Raw genomic sequence first — 11,976 nt, forward strand, 5'->3', positions numbered from 1 at the left:
GATTGATAACGTTTTGCTACTTCGAAGCCCGGTGCTCTGTTGTTAAGCTCTACATTTTCGGTTCCCATCTCAAAGCATCTGAAATGAGAGTAATGAATATGCATAACCTAATAAGATGAAATTTGGAACTGAAACTAATGAATAACAATTAAATGACCTCCCTCCTTACTATCATTTTCCTTATTTCTATCATTTAGTTTTTCTCCCTTGATAATTATTAAAAAACGACACTACTCCCTCCTAATCCCACCTAACTCCTTACCGTTAGCTCTTTGTTCTCTCAACCACATAACGGACCCGCACTCTATCCCTTTTGTTTTAACCACAACACCTTACCAACTTGACGCCATTCCGATAGTCCTTATACCACACCCATACACCCTCTCAACAAACATCGATCCACCAAGACCACACACGCACACCCTCGCTGCCTCCTGGGGCCCCACCCCAACAGCAAACACAATCCTCGTATCAACCGTTACATGGCCCCCTGCACTATCGCACCACAACGTCAAATACACACCGTAATTCTCGCAACAACTACCACTAAATGGCCCCACTGAACTCCACCAACGTTGGCCACATGGCCTCCCACACAACTGACTAGGGGAGTGCCTCATTGACCACGGAGTGGCCATAAATACAACATGCTACTACTCCTCATATCGACATATCCATGTTTGCAAGCATTGGCCAAAGGCCTTAGACACAACTTACACACATGCACACACAATGTGCCACTGATTTCTACACCCCTATACCAGAATCCACAAACACCGGCCAAGAGGCCTCCCACACCTAAATACCAATACATACACACACCACAGAGTGCCCAATGTCCCTACTGTATCATGTAAACCTCACTCCACCTACAACTTCACACATATGGCCCAGGAACCACCATCCCTACACAACAGAAGGTGCCGCCCTCGGTAAGTAACCCTACACACAAACAACTAAACCTACACTCGCCACCAATCATCCGTATACTTATACCTATACAACAATGCATCTCACTCTCACAGTTACCTCACCCCTCGGTTACACACTACTCATCATCCACAAGCTCCGTTCCTGTCCTCATGACACCTCCAGTTCACTCCTCTCCCTCATACAATCGACTGCCCACACGTACACTCCTCTTTATAGCTTCCTCCCTCTCCTTTCTCAAACCTCGGCTATTCTTGCATTTCCTCAGCTAATATCGCACCTCGACTTCCATCTTCTTGACGATGAGCATCACCATTAACCTGCACACCCAATCTCGCAGAGGTTTGCCCTAAATTAGTTTAGAAACTCCAAATTTCTCTTACCTCTTGCTTCTCTCCATCTCTATCTTCCAAAGGTACCGCGACTTCCCCTTTTTCCCAAACTTTCGAGTAGTTCTCCTTCCACACTCGCCTCCGATTACTGCCTCTCTCGCAATCGTCTCTCTCTCTCACTCCTGCACTCTCTATTTTCCCTTTTTTTTCTTTCTTCTCCTTCCTCCATCTCTTTACCTGACACCCCCTTTTTACACCTATCTCAACTCCACATCACAACCACTGATTTCTCCCATCTCATTCTAATCGTTCATCTCACCCTCCCTCACAGATCTAGGCTATTACATGCACGTTTAGATAAAATGTTTATGGTAAAATATTAATTATTACTTTTAAAGGTTCTACTATTGTGGCATTCTTTCTTAATAATAATATTATTTTATAAATGTGTCCCGTGTTACCTTTATTCATATATATATATATATATATATATATTACAGTAGCGTAGAATTAAAAGAAAAGGTATTTTCAAGAGAAAATTTATTAAAAGAAATTCCACAATAACATGTTTTCAAAAAATAAAATAATATTTTGGAAAATATTCATGTGTCCTGATATAGTTTCTATATAAAGAGATTTTTTTTTTTATATTTTGAGAGGATTTTCTCAAGTTCACAGCTGATTTTTAGTGAGATTTTGTTTTATTTCATGAGATTTGACTCTATCTAATAAAATAAACTCATGATTTGTCAAAAAAATTATAAATTTTACCTATAAATATTAGTATGTGCTGTATAAAAAATTGTAGCTACAATTCTTAATATCAAAAAACAAATCAATAAGCAAGAGCTATGAAGGTTTCATACAAATCAACAATCTTTGTTATGCTTCTAATCATCATTTTTTGTAAGTATTTCTTTTTTTTTTCCTTTCATAATAATAATAAATTTTAACGTGCATTAAAAAAATTATTTTTCAATATACATATAATACATGTCAGAGCTCAATTTATTGATAAATAAGTATTTACTTATGATTTCAAACATTCATGATCTAGATATAAATGAGTCGAATTATTTATCACACGGTCTATTAGTGAACTCTCTTTTTAGGAATTGTGAAATATGTTCCAACAGAAATATTATTATTATTGTTTGGATTCATATTTTCAAAAAAGTAGATCTCGCTCTAATAGTCCCGAATATTATGTTCGAAAATTAATTTTCCCAGTACAAGGGCACATAAAATTTTCTTATGAATTCTTTTGTTTTAATGCTAAAATTTGAAAATTAATATAATAAATTTAGGATTATTTTGATTGAATGAGTAATTTAATAGTGAAAGTTAATAGTATATTTTATTTTGAAGGTATGGTGAAGGAAACAGAAGGAAGACGTGTGAGTAGAATAATCAAGTGCAAGAAAGATGGAGATTGTGATAATGCTTGCGAAAGGTGCGTCTGTGTTTGTAGAGACCAGCTTTGTGTATGTCCATATTCCACCATCACCTCCCAATCTCAATCTACCAATCACACCATTATTAATACAACATTTATATAAAATGTAATTACCAAAAATATTATTGGTATTAATCAATAATATTTTATTAGAATAATAACTCAATAAAATTAAATGTTTTAATTCTCTTTTTCTTTTTCTTTTCCTTTTATTTATTTTTACAATAATAAATCTAATATAAACATATACCCTAATGCAACAAATAATTTTTTTTTTTTTTGCTTATTACAATCTTAGTACTAAATTATTTTACAAAATGAAAACAAATCCAACTACAATTTTTATTATTAGATAAACAATTATATTCTTTTTTTAATAATAAATCAAATTAAATAAATAAATACCCATCTCAATTTCTGTTGTGGAATATATCTATAATATCAAATAAGTTGTACTCGATATATAATATGCTTATGGGTATTAAAATTGAATTAATTTTTTAATTTTTTATAATTTTATCAATTAAGATTATGTTTTTATTTTTAATATGAGTGTAACGGTCCAAGAATTCTTAGGAAAACTCATTTATTAACTCTCTCTTCTTTTTCAACTGTTATTCACCATACAATAGATGGTGCACAATTTCCGTCTCAAAATTCATTGCATGTTTACAAAAATTCAATAATGATCAATTCTCTAGTTCACACATTGTTCGTACACCAACAAACAGCTAGTTACCAGTGAATAATATAACATGTGTATGTGTATAAGTGTAATTCTTCCGTCTCTTTTATTCAAACTCTTCCCTTACGGTTTAAACTCCATTGACGAAAGTTCCATTTCAGTCTTGTCCTTCACCACATCTGTAAATAACAGAAAGTGAGCATACACAAGTCCAGTGAAATAAATTTCAACTTAAAATACAATGTTGGAAACTAATTAAATTCCCATGCTATCACCTCCCATCGGTCCACCACCTATTCTCTCATTTGTTCCCCTATCGACAGTCACTATAACCTACAACCCCTCCAAATTTCCACACTTCCCTTTATTGTTCCCATCCCCAACTGCCTAAACCATTTCCAGTCAGCCCCAGATGTACCTACCTGACTTCTTCAGCCTATGTCCAACTCAGATTCCAGCAACCATACTCTAGAAACTGCGTAAGAAATTCTAACTTAATTTTTATGCATTTACAAACTCTTTTTTCAATCAATATCCCTACACCACAACTCAAAGTTCCTCCCATAACTAAACTACAGACACACATTCCAACATTCCGCGCCCTCAACAGTATGCCACCAATACAATTTCAACCATCCCCTGGCCTTACACATACATACAGTCGCCAATATTGGCCTCTCAAAACACCATTTAAAGTAACATCAGCCCTCTTTTAGCCACACATGTACGCAATCACTTTCATTGGCCATCATGCTCGCACAACACATCCTTAAAACGACCATCCTATGGCCACACACACATACAAGCAACCCTATAAGCCACCACTCACACACAATCCTTCCAGAACATACTTTACTGCATGTATATACCTATGTCGACCAACAAATGGCCACACACACACAATTGCTCATATAGGCTGCCACACAAACACAAAATGTTCAGAATTCCCCTATCAACCATAAAATGGCCATACACACACAACTTACCTGACCATTTATATTTTCTTCTATCAACCAAAGAATGATCACACACACGCACAACTTTGCCAAAACGCACAGCACAACCACTCCTCCCCGTTACTGACCATCCCTCGGTCATATTCTCACCCGTGTCCGCCTACATCGGCTCGTTACTATTAATTAACCTCACTTACACACCTACCTCTTCCCGTATCTCTCACACTCCTATTTAGTTTCCTAAGCTCCCAACCTCCACTCCCAAATTGAGGAAAAGAATCTAGGAATTTCAATCAAGTGTTACCAGTATCGGATTTAAAGTGCAAAATCTATTTACCTCTTGGTTCCTTCTACCTCTGATTCAACCGACTTTTTTTGCTTTTCGTTCTTCCTAGCAACTCCAAATCGTTTGTTGTCCCGTTGTTCTCTTCGACCCTTATCTCTTTTTTTTTTTTATTTCTCTACTTTTCCCTTGTTTCTTTCCAACCTGGTTCATTATTCCCTTTTATAACTAAACCAGCTCAATCCCAATCGTTGAAACTTCTAACTCTTCTCTACCATCTGATCTACTCTTCCCCAAATACTCACCGTCTTTCTTCCTTGAATCAGCTTCGGTCCATTCTCCTCTTGTGCTATACTACACACACACAAATTTTCCACTTAAAACACCAAATCAACATGTTAAAATATTACAATATCTTCCCCCCACCCGGCCTTATAAGAAATTTAGTCCCCTAAATTTCGTTATTTTTACCTAAAACAGCTGGGGTTAGTGAGTTCTCATCTCGTCTTCTCGCTCCCACATTGCCTCCTTACTTGAGTGGTGTTGCCACAATACTCTTACCATGGGTATTGTCCGACTCCTCAATTTCCTCTCTTGTCGTTCAAGAATGCTAATTGGTTGCTCCTTATTGGTCAAGTCCCTTTTCAAACAGAGAGTTCTATATTATATGATGTGACTCGGGTCAGGTTGGTACTTTCGTAACATCGAAAGGTAAAATACATCATGCATTCCTGCATGCCTTGGAGGGAGTGCTATTCTGTAAGCAACTGCACCCACCCGCTCCAAAATTTTAAATGGTCCAATGAATCAGGGCCTCAATTTTTCCTTCTTCCCAAATCTCAACAAACTTTTCATTGGCAAAACCTTCAAGAATACATGGTCATCTACCTCAAAAGTTAAATCCTGCCTCCAATAATCTGTATATCTCTTTTGTCTATTTTACGCAGCTTATAAATTCTTTCTTATCATAATCAACTTTGTAGTTGTCTCTTCTACCAACTCTGGTCCTATCAACTGTCTTTCTCCCACCTCATCCTAGCAAATCGGAGACCGACAGGGTCTATCGTAGAGAGCTTTATAGGGAGTCATTCCGATATTAGCATTGTAACTTTTATTGTAAGCGAACTCTATTAAGGGTAGTATTCCTTCCCAATCCTCTCCAAAATCTATGATACAAGCCCATAACATGTCTTATAGTACCTGTATTGTCCGCTCAATCTGCTCATTCGTCTGGGGATGAAAGGTCATACTTAAGCTCAATTTGGTGCCCATCGTCTGTTGCAAACTCTTCTAAAATTTAGAAGTGAACCTAGGATTTCTATCTGAAATAATTAATATATGAATCCCATGTAACCTGATATACAACTTGGTCAACTGATCCATTGAGTCCGAAATCTTGATAGCTAAAATATGAGAGAATTTAGTTAAACAGTCCACTACCCAAATGTTATCCCACTTCTTGCGAGTTCTTGGTAACCTAGTCACAAAGTCTATGAAAATATGTTCTCACTTCCACTCTGGTATCGATAGGGGTTGCAACAACCCCCCAGGCCTCTGATGTTCAATCTTCACCTGCTGACACGTTAAACACCTAGCCACATATTCAACAATATCCGTTCTCATTCCATCCACTAGTAATGCTTTTGTAAATTTCGGTAAATTTTAGTATTTCCTATATGTATGGTTAATCGTGTGTATGAGCCTCCTTGAGTATTTCCTTTCACAATTCCTCATCATTAGGAATACACATTCTGCCCGAAACTTGAGTACTCCATCCTCACATACACTGAATTCTGTCGCTATCTCATGTTCCACTCCTCCCCTAATCGACTGTAACCCTGCATATGTCATTTGGCCCTCCCTAATTCTTTGAATCAATGTCAGCTGCACCTGCAAACTAGCTACATATTTTTTCAGATATTGTTCTTGTATTTCCACCCATTGCATGGCCTTGTATAGGTCCCATTCAGATACCATCAGATGATTCAACCTCCCTATATTATTCTGATTGAGAGTATCTACTTCCATATTTCACTTTCCCAGATGATAGTGAATCTTATAGTCAAAATCTTTTAATAGATCTATCCATCGCCTCGGCCGCATGTTAAGTTCTCTCTGGGTGAATAAATATTGCAAGCTTTTATGATCATAGTAAATATCAAAAGTCTCTTCATACAAGTAGTGTCACCATAATTTCAGGGTATATACCACATCAGCTAACTATAAATCATGTGTCGGACATGCTGTATTAGTACATACCTCAACCCCAAACTGAATGCATCACTATATACTGCATAACCCCTGTCACCTAATGGAATGGTCAATACTGGGGCAGTAGTAAGTTTCTGTTTAAGCTGATTAAAACTATTCTCACAATCATCATCTCACTCAAACTTTATATCCTTCTTAGTCAATCTAATAAGTGGCATAACTATGCTTGAAAAATTCTGGATGAACCTACGGTAATATCTGACTAACCCCAAAAAAAACTCCGAACTTCAGTCACCATGCTCAGTCTATTCCATTTTACTACTGCTTCTACCTTTACAGGATTTATGGACACTTCATCCTTCGACACTATATGTCCTAGAAACAAAATTTAATCAAGCTAAAACTCACATTTACTAAACTTTACATATAATTTGGCCCTTCTAAGCATCTCCAATGCTATTGTCAAATGTACCGCATGCTCCTTTGTACTCTTAGAGTGTATCAGTATGTCATCTATGAACACAATCACATAACGATGCAACAAAGGCCTAAATACTTGATTCATCAAGTCCATGAACACTGCAGGCGCATTCGTCACTCCAAACGACATAACAAAAAATTCATAATATCCATACCTGGTGCGAAAGGCAATTTTTTCTATGTCCTCTGCTCTAATCCTCAATTGGTGATACCCATAATGCAGATTGATTTTTGAGAATACCTAAGCTTCAAGCAACTGATCAAATAGATCATCTATCCTTGGAAGTTGGTACTTGTTTTTTATTGTTACCTGATTTAGCTCCCTATAATCCACATATATTCGCATAATTCGGTCATTTTTCTTTACAAATAATACAGGTGCACCCCATGGGGATACGCTGAGCCTTATAAATTTCTTATCCAATAATTCATGTAGTTGTTTACTTAACTGTAGTAACTCTGATCTCGCCATCCGATATGGAATCTTCAAAATGGGTTGAGTTCCCGGTTGTAGCTCTATAGTAAATTCCACCTCTCTGTTAGGTGGTAACCTGAGGAGATCCTCCAGAAACACGTTAGAAAATCTCTCACTACGGGTATCTCTTGGAGTGTGATCCTGTTACTCTCGTTCCCTATTAATTACACGTGCGAGATAATTATTTGTAAAGTAGCTATTCATAGAAATAAATAATAAGGCCATGAATACAAGATTTATAGTAATTCACACAAAGGACTATACACATAATCCCTTCGTCTAACCGGTCCCGCTTCATTATATTATAGGAATCACTTTATGCGAAGAAAGAAAAAAAAACAAACAATTTTGTACATTCAAAAAATCTCTTTTTTATATATATGGAGAAGGTTTCTCGTCAGGAATTTTAAACACAACCTTTTTACGAAAGTAGTTTACATGTGCATGGTGGGTAGCCAACCAATCCATTTATAATATTACATCGAAATCCTTAATATCTAGAGGAATTAAATTTGCCTCTAATTCCCTCCCAGCCACTTCTATTTTGCACAAGCTATACACTACATCCGTATACAAGTCACCACTAGTTGGTGTTGACACCATGAGCATGTAGTCTAACACTTCTGACTTTTTCCCCAACTTAGAAACAAACCTAGGTGAGGTGAATGAATATGTTACTCTTGGATCAATTAGTACTTTAGCAGAAAAATTCGAAATGTAAAAAATACCTTAGATCAGCTCCAAGGCAGTCTCCACATCTTATGCCAACAAGGTGAACACTCTTCCTGGAATCATCGGTCTACTAAGCTCTTTAAGTACCGGGCAGTCACGTACAAAATGCTAAGTACTACCACATCTATAACATCCCCAAATAGGAGCCCCACATGGCCGGTCTACTAGACTCTTTAGGTACCGGGCAATCACGTACAAAATGCTAAGTACTGCCATATTTATAACATCCCCGAATAGGAGCCCCACATGGCCGGCCGATCTCCATGGCTCCTACCACAGTGTGCATAATCTCTATTCCTTAGCAGTATCTGATGCCTTGGTGTTAAATCTTGTATTATCCTTCGTCTCTTCTCTATTTGGCCAACTGGTGGTGGTAATCATTTACGTCTTGTTATTCCTCTACTATACTCAGTGTGCTCTCTATACAAAGTCTCCACCAATTGTGCCTTCTCCAGTACTGCCTGGTAAGTAGGCAATGCGAACACAACTACCTGATGGAATAACTCTGGTCTCAATCCCTTATCAAATCTCCTAACTTTCTTCAATTTATTCATCATGACTTCCAGCGCAAAACACCACAGATCTATGTACTTCTCTACATACTCTGTCATTGACAACTTACCTTGACGCAGTTCTGCAAATTCAGTCTCTTTCCTCTGTCTGAGAAGGTCTAGAAAATATTCAGCATTGAATGCTTCAAGAAATAAAGCATTCAATGCTGAATATTTTCTAGACCTTCTCAGACAGAGGAAAGAGACTGAATTTTATTGGGGAAACAAGGGCTCTCTTCTTCAAATTCCATCAATGTTCTGCTGACCTTCTTAACATAAACGTGGCTAACTACACTTTTTGTTCTGCATTAACTGTTATCATATCAAACAACTTCTCAATTTTTTTTATCTAGTCTTCCGCCACAAGTGAGTTAGAACCCCCATTAAAAGCGGGAGGGTTGAGTCTCCGGTACTTCTCAATATTACTCGTATCTACCCCACATTGGTTAGTACCATGATGTAGGTGGAAGAGTGTCTCCGATTGTAATTCTCTTTCACGGATCATTGTTGCCAAGCTCTCAACTACCCGACACAATATGTTGAAATCCTCTTGTGGTTGGTTGCCTGCCTCATTAGGCGGCACTTGGGGTGTAGGAGTAGATCTCTGGTAAGTGGTGGGGGGTATTGCTTGATATGGAGGTGGCCCTTGGAAGACACATAGTGGCACCTGTTGGGAGAAAGGTGTTCGGGGTGCCGCCGACGGATCCTGGAAATTTGGGGTGGATCCACGTCGTGGTCGACCTCTGTCTCTCTTCGTCACGTCTCATTGTCTACCTATATTTCAACATTCCAAGTTAGATCTCTCATTACATTTTTTTATACAACATTACATCAGTTCCTAGGACTTATTGTTCTGATATCAACTGTAACGCCCCAAAAATTTCCAAGGAAACTTATTTATTAACTCTCTCATTTTCTAACTGTTATTCACCATACAATAGACGGTGCACAATTTCCATCTCAAATTTTATTGTATGTCTACAGAAATTCAATAATGATTAATTCTCTAGTTCACACATTGTTCTTACACTAGCAAATAGTTGGTTACCAGTGAATAGTATACAATATGTTTATGTATAAGTGTAATTTTTCCATCTCTTTTATTTAAACTCTTCCCCTACGATTTGTACTCCACTGACAGAAGTTCCATTTCAACCTTGTCCTTCACCACATATGTAACTAATAGAAAGTGAGCATACATAAGCCCAGTCAAATAGATTTCAACTTAAAATACAATGTTGGAAACTAATTAAATTCCCATGCTATTGCCTCCCATCAATCCACCACCTATTCTCTCATTTGTTCCCCTATCTACAGTCACTACAACCTACAACCCCTCCAAATTTCCACACTTCCCTTTATTGTTCCCATTCCCAATTGCCTAAACCATTTCCAATCAGCCCTAGACGTACCTACCCGCCTTCTTCAGCCTCTGTTCAGCTCAAATTCCAGAAACCATACTCCAGAAACAGCCCAAGAAATTCCAACCTAATTTCTGTGCATTTATAGACCCCTTTTTCAGTCAATACCCCTATACCACAACTCAAAGTTCCTCCCAAAACTAAACTACAGACACACAAGCACACAGTCGCCATTCCGGCATTCTGCACCCTCAACAGTATGCCACCAACACAATTTCGGCCATCCCCTAGCCTTACACATACATGCAACCGCTTGTATTGGCCTATCAAAACACCATTGAAAGCAACACTGGCCCTCTTTTGGCCACACACACATGCAATCGCCTTCATTGGCCATCATGTTTGTATGACACATCCTCAAAACAGCCATCCTATAGCCACACGCACATACAATCGCCCCTATAGGCTACCACTCACACACAATCCTTCCAAAACATACTTTACTGCATGTATATACCTATATTGACCAACCAATGGCCACACACACAATCGCTCATATAGACTGCCATACACACACAAAAATGTCCAGAATTCCCCTATCAACCATAAAATGGCCATACACACACACACACACACACACACACACAACCCTGCCAAAACGCATAGCACAACCACTCCTCCCCAGTATCGATAATCCCTCAGTCATACTCTCACTCGCGTCTGCCTACATCGGCTTGTTACTATTAATTAACCTCACTTACACACCTACCTCTTCCCGTATCTCTCACACTCCCATTTAGTTTGCTAAGCTCCCAACCTCTACTCCCAAATTGAGGGAAAGAACTTAAAAACTTCAATCAAGTGTTACCATTGCCGGATTTTAAAGTGCAAAATCTATTTACCTCTTGGTTCCATCTGCCTCTAATTCAACCGACTTTTCTTGCTTCTCGTTCTTCCTGGCAACTACAAATCATTCGTCATCCCGCTGTTCTCTTGGACCCTTCTCTTTTCTTTTTTTTTTGTTCTATTTCTCTTCTTCTCCCCTTTTTCTTTCCAACCTAGTTCATTATTCCCTTTTATACCCAAACCGGTTCAATCCCAATCGTTGAAACTTCTAACTCTTCTCCACCATCCGATCTGTTCTTCCCCAAATACTCAGTCTTTATTCCTTAAATCAGCCTCAGTCCATTCTCCTCTTGTGCTACACTACACACACACAAATTTTCCCCTTAAAAACACCAAATCGATATGTTAAAATATTACAATGAATACAACATATGCTACATAAGATATATATATTACATATGGAGACACTTAGTAAATATTTAAATTCACGTAACAAATATTAATACTAACATTCATCAATTTTAAATAAAAGATGGGAATAGAAGATTTGACTAAAATTAATTAAATCATATCTTTTAAAAATTTTGGTTTTAATTTTTTATAAAAAATTATATCTTCCATTTTTTATTTAAAAATAATATAATTTTTTTCCGAATTGTTTTTGAATAATAATTTTTT

General features: G+C 37.5%; 1 long non-coding RNA gene across 1 annotated transcript; it reads right to left on the reverse strand.

Annotated features, from left to right (window-relative positions):
• Window positions 1-3,287: 3,287 nt before the first annotated feature.
• Window positions 3,288-11,946, reverse strand: LOC148253099 (uncharacterized). The gene is made up of 2 exons (XR_015813083.1): window positions 11,355-11,946; window positions 3,288-3,582 (listed from the first exon to the last, which is right to left on the reverse strand). It is a non-coding gene; the product is annotated as an uncharacterized LOC148253099 (long non-coding RNA).
• Window positions 11,947-11,976: the final 30 nt, after the last annotated feature.

This window comes from Carica papaya, chromosome 7 (genome assembly GCF_054855325.1).
Source record: "Carica papaya isolate Zhongbai chromosome 7, ASM5485532v1, whole genome shotgun sequence".
Classification (NCBI taxonomy): Eukaryota; Viridiplantae; Streptophyta; class Magnoliopsida; order Brassicales; family Caricaceae; genus Carica; species Carica papaya.